The sequence below is a fragment of the Pterocles gutturalis genome, unplaced genomic scaffold (genome assembly GCF_000699245.1).
Source record: "Pterocles gutturalis isolate BGI_N339 unplaced genomic scaffold, ASM69924v1 scaffold3479, whole genome shotgun sequence".
NCBI lineage: Eukaryota > Metazoa > Chordata > Aves > Pterocliformes > Pteroclidae > Pterocles > Pterocles gutturalis.
The window spans coordinates 54,853-67,245 of NW_010130437.1; the positions used below are offsets into that span (position 1 = coordinate 54,853).

Genomic DNA, 12,393 nt, shown 5'->3' on the forward strand with positions numbered 1-12,393 from the left:
TCTGGTATTAAAACATCAGGAGATCCATTACAGACTGTCTCTAACCTTGCCAGAAATAGTCTGTGTTGGAGCAAAATAGATACCAGTAACTGGGCTTAGCCTAGAATAGCTTTTATTTAAGTGTCCGTGGTAAATGCTGAGAGTCACAGAGAGTAAGGGTGGCTGGTGTTTGAGCAAAGGCTTCCTGACTTCCCTTCTAAGACAAGGAATGGGCTTAAGGAGCACGTGGGAAGTATGAACACACAGCATTTAACACAAGTCTGAAAGTCTTCTTGCCTTTGTTTCACAGACCAAACATCAGCATCAGTTCCCAGGGCCAAAACAACCTCAAGAGATTGCAGGGGGACAGCTTCTTGTTTAGTTGTTTCTTCTTCAGTTTTAAGTTGCTTGGAAAACTTAAAATTTAGTATAATGATGTCTTCCTCTCTGCAGTTAGGAGGAGTGATGAGGCTGCCACATGTATTAAATGCCGTTGTTCTTTACAGCTTTGTTGCAATCTAACCTGGCATTTTGAGGCCTTACAGTCACAAGCTATATTTTTCATGATTTACATTTTGATTTTTTAATGCAGAGCAGATTGGACAGGAGATGCTGGAAAACCTCAGCCACGACAGAGAGAAGATCCAGCGTGCTCGGGAAAGGGTAAGTTTGATAATAAGTAATTGCTGGTCTTGGATTTTATTTGCTTTGGGCAAGTTCTCTGTGCATGCAAAAATAATCCAGTATATTGATCAGTTTTATATAAACCATCTGCAGCGAGGCACTTAAAAAGTATCGCATATGGGCCTGATCCTGCAAAGCCTCTCCTACAGAGAGGCAATCACGCTGGAGTCACCAAACCCACTGTTGGAAGCAAGCTTTCTGTCACTAACATCAAATGACAGAACACAAACTTAACTCTGAAGAATTTTTTATGCTGTCCATTGCAATGCCTTCTTGGACTTTCAGTGACACAAAGTTCAATATCACAATTTAGCTTCTGATAGTTGATCAGCTTTACTCTTTGTAACTGCAAATGCTAATAATTGCCTCCTTAGGCAATTCTGTGTGAAAAAACAGGTAGTGAGTGGTTTCTTATACTGGTGCTCAGTCACTGCAGTTGAGATAACATATCTGTGTCATTTTTGGGCTTATGTTGCCTCAATAGGGATCAACTCCACTCTGTAGAGTTAATGAAGATGCCCAGAAGCCCATCCCATCCAGTGCATACAACTTCTCTGAACTTCAGTCTAAGAAATTTCCTCCCTGGTTCTGGTTTCTGCTCACAGAACCAGGAAGGACTACACTTGTTACTTTCTGTCCGTGACACGTAGATCAGATACTTTCCTGAGTGTCCGATTTTGCCAAAGCGAAGTCCTCCTACAGTCCTCTAGCTGACCAATGCCACTTAAAAAAACTCCTTTATCTGTCCCGGGGAGTTTCTTTGCCTGAATAGCTTTGACTGGTAAAGCCTCATATGACATCTTTAATGAGGCATTTTTTATCAGCTATATTAGTTGCTTTCTAAAATCCTGGACATTATCTGTTTTAAAACGTTAAGTACAACTAAATCATTAAATGTAACTAAGGATTGTGAGCATTTACCAAGTGTTGTTCAGGCACCTTTGTGTCTTATTTCATCTCCACTCCTCACATCCATCGTGACTTCTGAGTCTGACATGCTTTTCTGTTTCTAGCTGGACAAGTAAAACCTAGGCAGTAGAGATTAATATAGTGTATCCCCTTTGGCTGATGCTAAAAATCCTCGGGAAAGAGGGAGTGTTGTTCTGGTGACTCTGTGTATATGTTGTTTGTAACATAACTTTTCCTTTTCTGTGCTTTCCACCTGAAGAGCAGATTTCTTTGATGGCAAAATCTGTAAGCTGCATGGAACAAGATTAAAAGTAAGAGTATTCTAGAAAGGTGTATCCCATCACAGTTCAGGAAAAAACCTCTTGTCGTACATGGAAGGTCTCAAATTCCAGGTTTTTATCATAGAATCATAGAATCATTAAGGTTGGAAAAGACCTCAAGGATCATCAAGTCCAACCCAACACCACCTAACTCACTAAACTATGTCCCTAAGCACCACATCTACACGTACCACTTTATCTGGTTTAGGGAATTCAGAAAAGTTCTCCATTTGGAATCATACAAGTGGACCTATCCCAACTATCTCTATATTCAGATGTACAATCAGGGATGATCTCGGATAACTTGGCAAGTTTTCCATTTTCTCGAGATTTTTTTAAAGACCAGGACAAAGGGTGCTTTATCAATGCATAATAGCTTTACACTGAATACATGGAGTTATTTTCTAATCAACCAGGGAACAAGCTTGTCTTCTGAAAGCCAAGTGTCAGCTTGAATATGATCGTCAGTTCTTAGCAATTCAGTGTTGTGAAAATTAGGAAGATTTTTCGTATGAACAAAATTTAAATGAGTTAGCATCTCTATAGTTTGGTTAAATTTATATGTGAGTTTTCCTGTCTGCAGAGTAAGATGTTTGAATGAAGAAAACTGCAAGACGTAGCTAGTAACTCTTCAAATAAATGAAGATGATGTGCAGTGCAAATTCGTGTGTAATAACAGTTGTGAAGAAAAATTCCCTAAACTACTTTTTTTTAAAAGCCAAAGAGAAGGGATAAAAGCTCTGCTACGAGGGTCAGACAGGTTAACTGGACTATACAGGACACTAAAAAAGGCAACATTTTTTAGGAAAACCTCAAATTAAAATGTGTCTAAGGCAGACAAGATATCAATGTCAGCATCTTGTTCATCTTCCTTCCTTTCTCATTATTATTCTTAATATTGTATTTTAAAAGCTTTCTTAAAGACCATGTAGATTTGCCATTGCTGATAACAAAGCATCTTTCAAAACATTTTCACTACAGCAGTTCTGTGAAACAAGGAAGTGCCATCATATGCCATTTAACAGGTTTGCATGCCACCAGTTCTTTGGCTTCTGCAATGCACTGGTATTGGTAAAGAAATGATGGAAGAAGTACCACCAGATATCTCACTTTTAAATAAAAACAAACTTCCAGTTTGAAACAATTTATGTTGTTTTTTCTGCCAACGCAGGAAGAAAAGGTGTTTTTTTAGTGTTCTCTTGGGAGGTAGCTAGAGATCTTCCAACTGTGTGTATACACGTGTTTGTTTCTTTTTTAACATTTCTTTTGCTTATTTTGTGGGTTTTTTTATTACTGTAAAAATACAAGGTCGTCTTGCTTAGAGGAGTTTGTCAAACCTCTAAGATTCAGCTTCCCCTTCCTAACTATCAGTACTCATTCTAGCTGTCAGGTAGAATCCTGCAGCAAGAGAGGAAAGTTAGGATCAAACATATAATGGTAAAAAGGAGAGCTACTTCTCTGTGAAAAGGGAGGAGAAGCCCCAAGTGTTAAATGCATCTTTATGAATAATAAAAGACCAATGTAAAGCATACATTTGTACTTCAGATTCCCTTCTAGCATAGATAAGAACTTGGCTTTTTAATGAGCCTTTTAAAAATTATTGTGACAGTTTTTCTTCTGTTACTTGTGTCAAACTGGGCTAAACTGCTTTTCTGGAGCTTAAATTGTCTAGATGAATCAGGAAAAAATGAGGGAATGGCCTCCCTGGAATATAATGCTCATCTTTGTTCCATCGTGGCACATAATTACAGGGAGCTGAGAGTCAGTGCAAGCCTTCCCACTGAATATGATATTGCTAACAGCAAGTCTGTCTTGGTGTTATCCAGTCCCAGCTTCTGCTGGGTATTTCCTTAATACCTTTTACAAGAACAAGGAGGAAATTTGTGCAAAAAAGTTATGTGTCATTGATTGCAACTACTGATTTCAGTAATAAGCATTAGTTCTGATAGCAAATATTTACGGTATTGGGCTCCAGAATAGAAATTGGTTTTAATATTGCTGCTGTGCCTATATTCAAGATACAATAGTGGTTTGTTATGGTGAAGGTGATTTATTGTTGGAAGACTGCCACTTGTGTTGGCAGTGTTGCTGTTTTGATGAATGTGTAACAGAGGATGCATTTTGTCTTCTACAACAAAGTTTCTTTAGTAAGAAGTCAATGAGTCAGGTAATCCTTTCAATATGATTTGATAGTGAAGAGGTAAAAATTCAGCTTTCATAAGCAAAATGTTTTTATGTATGTACACACAGCTGTATGTTTGGGGCCCGTTAGAAGCACTGGTCCCTGCTGTTTCATAACTGACAGTCATTATGTTGTCATTTACAGTAGATTTTGATGTACCACTGGTTCTCTAAAAAGTCCAAAGATGTCTCTCCTCTAGCTACCACTAGCAAAAGAGGCAACAGGAAAGTAACTCAATTCTTCTGTACACTTCTTAATTTCTAGATTTCCTTCTGTGGGACACTAATAAACACAAAAAAAAAAAAAATAGAGGGGAGGTTTCAATCCCTTTCAAAGAACAATAGAAGTAATTGCTGTCTTTTAATATGAAGTTCATTTGCTTCGTAATATTTCTCTTCGTCTCCCCAATTTCATTTTTTATTCAGTTGTGCTTTTACCTATTTTGCAAAATTTTTGAGAGCTGTAGAACGTCAGCTAATTAAGTTTAGCTGTAAATGTAGGTTTCCTGTGTCCTAGTAAACTACAAAAATGCTATTTTCATTGCGTGATCCTTACATGCAAAAAATATATATTATACAACTGTGTCTTATGTGCGTACTGTATCCTGGTCACAAAGTATTTGGGCAGCCAGCCCAGTGCTGGCTGCTTGTAGGTACAAGTTTTGTATTTAAGGGATATTATAGGCATATTTCTTTTACACGGAATTGGTAAAAGGACACTGTTATGTATTTCAGCTTTGAAAAACAGTGGAAGAAAGATAGGTTTGTTTTTCTTTTCATAAGGCATCAGGAGCACAGCACATGGCTGTCTCTTCATCCCTTGATGCCCTTGCTAATACGCATAACCAATACACATAGCACATCAATGGGAATTATGGATACCAATTTGTATAGTTTCTACCTGCAACCTTTTATTTGTATTTTGCTCTTTATCTTGGTTCATCTTTGTTGCCTCAACGTCTTACCTTCCATGGTTTTCATCTTTATGTAAGTGAAAACCAGACAAAACGTTTTTTGATTTCAGAGCTTCGGTGTCCTTTTTACATGTGAGTTTTTCGTGGGCTAGAAGTGAAGTTGATTGACTCACATGACAGTACAAATAGCTGTCCTTTGTATAGAATGGACTACATATGCCTTTGCCTTTAGTGGGTCTCTTTTCTTCACAGCTCAGAGAAACGGATGCAAACCTGGGGAAGAGTTCCAGGATTTTGACGGGAATGTTGCGAAGGTAAGGCCAAGGTAGGGACACTTCGGCTCTTTCTTTTTTTCCTCTCTCCCTCCGTGCCATTTTTCCAGCTTTAACTCAACCTTGGCATTTTGCGAACTTACCTGATGTTTTTCACCCAGGCTGCTGTGTAGAATGTCTTTGAATGAATGCTGATAGTGAAGCAGGCATGGTTAGATCGAAGGCTTTATCACAGCTATGGAAAGAGTTTTCTGTAGCCTGAGGGATTACCATGTGCTCAATCATTTCTCATCCTTGTTTCTTTGTATTTGAGCGGGTTTTTAGTCTGTTCTAAAATTAAGCCCTTTGATGATGATTGCCTGTGTTCCTTATTCTTGAGTGATTTCAGTGTTTTGGGGGTTTTTTACCTGTCAGATTTTATGTGAGAAAGTTTGTACATGTTTTGGGGCAAATTCACACACAGAGAAGAGGTAAGATGATTAATTCTGTCTGAATAGACAGGGCAGACACATTGTCAAACTTTGTGGTTTTACCATGTTTTTCCCATGCTTTCAGTGTTATGAAAATTGTCCCTGGTATTAAAGTGAAGTCGTACAGAAAGGAAAAATTTGCAACATCATAAAAATCTATGTGGGACTGCAAGGAGGGAGTTATCCAGTGATTACTAGCCACCTTGAGTTTGCATCGGTACCTTCCCATACAGACTTTTTTCAATTAGTGGCATCTCTGGATATGTGTTCTTTACCCAGTGAAACAGCATCTGAGCTTCTCTGTGATGTCAATATTTCTGTATGTATTCAGATTCCTGAAGAGGAAAACCATCCCTCTAGTAGGTGGTGTTGGGTGCTATGAAAGCACAATTTTAAAGGAGTTTAGAGCATCCTCAGAAGTGTTCAGTATGAAATTACCTATCCCATGGGCTTTTTTGTGGCATATTTGCTTAATGCAATTTGTTTATTATTAAAAAAAAGAGAAAATTTTAGCAGAGTTGTTGATTTGTCACTTGGCTTGGGAACATCAAAACTAGAGTTTAATAAGTTGTTCTTTTTCCTCTTTCCTCTTCGTAAGTATCTTCAGAAAAGTATCTTTGTTAGTTCCTCGTATATTGGGTTGACAAAGGTTAAAATGACTGAATCTCATGCCTTCATTCCACAGATTTCTTACAATTCTAACTCCAAACTGTAACAAATAAAATTCTCTGATTAAGAGTAATATGTAAATGACACAAGCTAAATTACAAATCCATGGAGAAGGGAAGTGGCAATTGAAAGGAATGGTTCAGTGCCTGTAGACAATCAAAATAAACCATAAAAAAAATGAACAAAAGAAAAGACACAACCAAACCCAAGTCTCCCCAGGAAGGGCTCTGCGACATGAGCTGTAACGAATATTCTGCATATGTCTCCATTTTGTCAAATCTCATTAAAGGCGTTTCTTGCTTTATGTCAATTGAGCTGTCCAAAAATCATTCATCATTTTAGTGCAAAAAAAAAAAATCATGCAGTTATTTAAATAATATCATATTAATGTTAAAGTTCAGCTGTCATTTAATAGTATGGCTTAATCAGACATAGCATTTAGGAAAAATAGTTTTTTCGGGCTTTACTTGGCTTTCAGGTTGGCAGATTCAAATAAGGATTTATGGGTTTCTAAACCAATGTATTCTTTCCATGTTTATGCTTGAGGTACCTCAGCTTTTTCTGCAGCACCCTGTAGTCTGTTATTTTCAGTAAAATAAAGTATCTCCTCATATTGTGTTTGAATACATTTGCAAGTAATTTGGAGAAGCTGAAACAAAAACATATGCTGTAACCTTTGACTTTGTTTTGTGTTTGGGAATCACAGTTAGGAGTCCTAGTTTATAAGTGTTCCATAAGCCAAATGAAAAATATGATCTTTCTGAAATATACTTGGGCTTGTCTTTTCAGACAAAAGGATTATGTAGTTGAATAGCAAGATGGCATGTTCCTGTGTGCCAGAAAGGCACTGTATTTCCTTTTTGTTTAACAAAAATGCTGGGCTGAGTCACCCATCGGGATGAAAGGCAGGTTAAGATTTAAGATCAGTTTAGGTAAATGTGCCAAAGAAATGTCTCAGCCTAGATGCAACTTGCAGTAGAAGATTCTCAGAATGTTATTTAAAACCACATGATAGACCTGTAGTGAATTTAGTGTTTGACTGTTGGGTAGAAGGGTCTAGCATCTACTCAGCCTCAGCATAATCCAAATGCTGTCTAGTCACAAGAATAATCATAAAATACAGACCCCCAGAAATCAATGCAAATTAGGTAAATACAACTGTAAGAAAAATAATTGGCACAGATTGGCAATTGTGTCTTAATTTCTGCATTCTTCAGTACATGCAACACAATGTTTCACTTAATTACTGGAGCCAATAAAGAAAAATGATGAAGAACTCTTCTTCACATCATTATTATATGGAAAAGGTAATGGTAAACTGAACATTGCTCAACTTAGTTGCCTCTCCCGCAATATCTATTTACTGATATCCTTGAAGTCGTATGCCAGGCTAACAACCTGTGTTGCCTAACTGTTAATGCCTAACTGTTTCTGGTTTTATCATCTGGGAAAGGTGAAGCAGCATCTCTTCTGACTCTGGACAAATATATTAAGATATTAGATATTTACATAGCTGGAGGGGTAAATTACTCCTTTTGTATGACTTAAATTCCCTGGCCATATATTTGTGCATAACATGTTCTGGAGATGGGGAGTAAAAGCAGGGACAGGTTTGGTACATTGCCATAGCTCACTAAGGAAATCAGTGGCAAAATAGGGACAGGGATTTCTGTTGCAGTTTGCTGCTCTAGCAAGTAAAAGTAGGCAGCCGTATATATTGGGATTTGTTATCTCCCAGTATTTTGGGTATTGGGGTAAGGAAATATAATAATTTCTTTTAAGTGTATCTGTAGCTCTGGACATCCTGATATTTTATGACTCCTCTTTAAAACAGTTATAGAATTTTCAAATAATAGGTTTTAGCATAAGGAAATGGCATCTTCTGCGGTCATCTGCAATATTGCCATTTGAGACATCTATTCCTTGGCCTCTACCCCAATATGAATTGAGGAGCGCACGGTGTGTTAGAAAGAAGTGGAAAAGAATATGTTCTGAAAGATCCTCAGTCTTTTGCCCATATCCTAAGCCAATAGCCTAGAAAAGCTTTTAAGAAAAGAACTTGGACCGTGTCCAAGCCACACATGGCCTAGTGGGAAACAAACCAACCTAAAAGTAACCAGATAAAAATTTCATTAGATTTGAATCTTTATCCAATTATCAGATAAATTCTGTCTACCCCGCTCCAAATTGCAGAAAAATGTTGTAGAAAAAATAGCTGCTACCCTCCAGAACAATGTTTTATTCTGTCTGGTTCACTAGGACATTTTAATGACAAAAATCCTGTTTTAATCTTCAGATTTCAATCTTCTGGGTTGTTATCAATGATGCTTTGAGAAGTTTATGAACACATCAAGAGACTTTTAAAACTTGATTTCCAATAGGACAAACACGGTAGCTCCAGCTGATGGAAATTAATCAGTAAGTGTTCAGCTCTCAGGTGATAGGTTATATATAAGTTATATAGCCAACAGCTGCATGACCAATGTGACTACAATTAGAAACAGGGAGTGCCTCCCCCTCTGTGCTAGTTGTAATCAGGCTGCTTCACCCTTCTTTCCAGGAAAATTCTGGTAGTCCTGCTTCCTGCATTATTTCTAGTCAGACTTCCTTCTACTTTTGAACTCCAGGATAGTCCAGACCTTTCAGTTATTTTTCAACATTACATAGAGTCATAGGACAATTTAAATTGGAAGGGACCTCCAGAATTCATCTGGTCCAACCTCCTGCTCAAAGCAAGTCTAATTAGAGCAGGTTGCTCAGAGACTTCTCCGGGCAAGCTTTGAACACATCCAACACCTCTCTAAGCAATCTGTTCCAGTAGCAGCTGAAATAAGCAATTTTTCCAGGTCTCTAATTGAAATTTCCCAGCATGCAGCTTGTGTCTGTTGTATCTGGTCCTAAGCAGAACTGATTTAAAACATAAATGGTTTAGAGTTAGGGCCTGGTTTGCAATGGTTCCTGGTGGTACTCAGACAACTTCAGCAGTTTTACAGAGGCCCTCTGGTCATTAGGCTGAGATGACATTAAGTGTGGAGCAATTATTTAAACTGTGTGTGGGGTACACTGCCTCCGACTATTGACCTGGTCCAGTGGCCATTCAGCAGTGGATGCACAATAATATTTTTTTTAATTTATTTCTCACAATCCTAGAGATGTGAAGAGTTAATTATGTCTGTTCTGCCTTCTCTCTTGACTACGAAGCCCACATTTCCATATGCAGAAGAATAGCAGCAGAGACAGTCATGTCCCTATTGAGGCAAAACAAAAGAAACAGTGAGGGGTATCACTGTATTTTTCCCCTATTTCCCTACCAATCTCTGTTTCCATCTCCAAAGTTAGTAACAAAGAAGATTTTCTTCTGAGCTAAAGCCTGTCTCAGTGTCAGTTGTACTAGGGCATGACTGTTGAGTCTCTGCAGTTTTCTGGAGGAGGGTCTTCATATCTCAGACACTGAGTGAAGTTTAACATACAGTTAGATTTGCCTTGTTTTCATGCTAATAGAGGAATTCCTCTTTCCAGCAGGAACTTTTGCATATTTGGTCTCAAGCCAAAAAAGTTTGAGTAGAAATTGTTTCAGCAACTTTTTGGTACATATATTTCTATTTTTACTTCAAGATGTATTTCTACACTGAAAAATAATTGAAACGGCAAATCCTTTAGCCACATGTCTGCTCCATGTTGAATATTTACAGCTGTAGCTGTTTACTTTCAGTAGTTTAGACCTTGATTCAGGAACATATTTAAGCATATGGTTAACTTAAACCAGAAGAGCAATTCCCTTAACTTGAGGTAGACTGAATAAGGGAGAAGTGAGTAGCAGAACGATTCTGGGTCATCTCTTGGGGTAACACGGCTTTTGTTGTGCTCCTTGCTGAAGGCTGATTACAGAGCAAACCCTGTCCTTAGTATTTCTGTTGTTAAATGGAAGCCATGAAATACACATAGGGTATTTTAGTGCTTGTTACTGTGAGTGTAAGAACATTTTTTTAAATTTACTGACTTCTAAGCATTTAATACAGTTACTTGATTTTTCTATTATTGTACGTGTTTGTGTTTTAGTATACAACTAATCTTTATCAATTATGAAGTGTTGAATCTTTTCAAAAGGAAACTGATAATCTTTGTGGTGCTCTTAATCACAAAATTGTCTTTGGATAAGGCACGTACAGCTTGCTATTCCAGATTAAACCTTGGCATTAATTAGTACCTGCTTGCTCCTCACTTTGTCTCTGGCTTTAAAAAGAAACCTTGTTCCTGTGCCGAAGTGATGGACAAAACATCTGGAAAGTGTAAATGTAGTGTCAGCAAAATTCCCAAGGGTAAGCATTCTTCATCATTAGGAGTCCAACCAAAAAGCTGGAAATGTACCTCTAGGTCTGAACAGAAAGAATTTTAAAATGGAATGAGACACTGTGGGTGCACTGTTCTCAGTTTATGACATAATCTGGTGTATGTAAGATGCATTTCTTATATTTAATAATGAGTTGAGAGCCATCATATAAACCTTGCTCATCTTTCTAGGGCAGTGTTCTGTATGTTGTTTCCAAAATGCTTTTGAAAAATCTTACTCTCACTCAGTGTTAGAAGTACTTTTGAGTTCATGTACTGTAGAAGATGCAGAAGTCTTTTGTGCTGCTGTATAACCACCGTAGCTACAGCAAGCAGTGTACATGGAGAATTCCAAGCCATATACTGAAGATACTGAGTGCCTCACAGAACGAGACCAATTTCAACATTTCAGGCATGTAGCTATGATTACTTTAACTCCACCTTAGCCTTTGCAAACCTTCAGCTCCAACGGACTAAGTGATACAGAGTTAAGTTTACGTCAAACCTGGAAAGGAAAAGGAACATTGTGGTTGATCTTTACGTTTTAATAACTTAAGTGAATAGGATAAAATAAAGTCAGTGTCTTAATCTCTTTGCACCTAACCAAAGTCTTAGATGGATATGTCTTTTGTTCATTGAGATAAAAGCATTTATGTTGTAGCATTGTTTTAGTTTTCAGATTTTTAGAAAGCTGTATCCATGTGTCAAGCTGCCAACACTATGTCCATTATGAGCAGGGCTCTCAGCATTCTTCAGACAATATTTCTGTTTCTCTTTTTTCATTCCTGTTTTAGATGCACAATGGGCTTTGTTCTGGTCTCCGTGTTCCCTCTTTTATATCATCTGGAATTACTATCTCATTTGCCCCACTTCCATCTACTTGTTACCAGCTGAACAGCTGGAAAGGACATTATCTAAAGCACAGTTGTGTTTCAGCAAAGGATAATTATCCAAGCTAGTCCTGGACTGCATATACCAAGAATGTAAAGCATCATAATAGGTTAAATATCATGTAACCCTTTGTGATTGTTCTGTATTGAGATATGTTGACTACCATTAAGCAGCTAGAGCCTAAAAAGGTTCACGGTGTCATGAGTGAAATAAATGGCATTTCATAGTCAGCATTGTCGTGTCTGAACCGCAATAGATGTCCGATTACATGCTTTCATGAGAAGGCATGTCTTATATCAGCATAATCAGTGCAGTGCTCTCTTGCAGTAGATACAAGTAGTTTCCAGTTGGATGAGTTATCTCTGACATGATATTCAGGAATAGTGAACATAGTAAAAATATTTTGAATGTGATGAGATTGTTTATGTGAGGCAGGGAACCTGTTAGCAAATCTGACATTGGTTATTGCTGAAATAATTGGAGACAACTCTTCAGAAATCAATGAAGTTAAACTCCTTAAGGCCAGTAGTAAATTAACGATCATGTTGTTCTTGACACCACTCACAATATAACTGTCACAGAACAATATATGCCAAATTTTACGCATTCCATTTACTACAGAGTGTTTAAGCCATAAATTCCTATATGTAATGTTTTCAGATCACAGATCTGCATGATATTTTGCTACATGGGTCATTTAATTTTAATCCACAATTTTTCCAAAAGAGAAATAGAGTCATCTTGGAAGTGATCACGGAAAAGTTCATCCCTTTAT

The 12,393-nt window shown here is 37.6% G+C and overlaps 1 long non-coding RNA gene across 1 annotated transcript in view; it reads left to right on the forward strand.

Annotated features, from left to right (window-relative positions):
- The first annotated feature begins 568 nt into the window (after positions 1-568).
- Positions 569-12,393, forward strand: part of LOC104466693 — a 102,236-nt gene continuing 90,411 nt past the window's right edge. Inside the window, exons 1-2 of the long non-coding RNA XR_727604.1 lie at positions 569-642; positions 5,240-5,301. This is a non-coding gene — a long non-coding RNA (uncharacterized LOC104466693). The remainder of the gene's footprint in view (positions 643-5,239; positions 5,302-12,393) is intronic.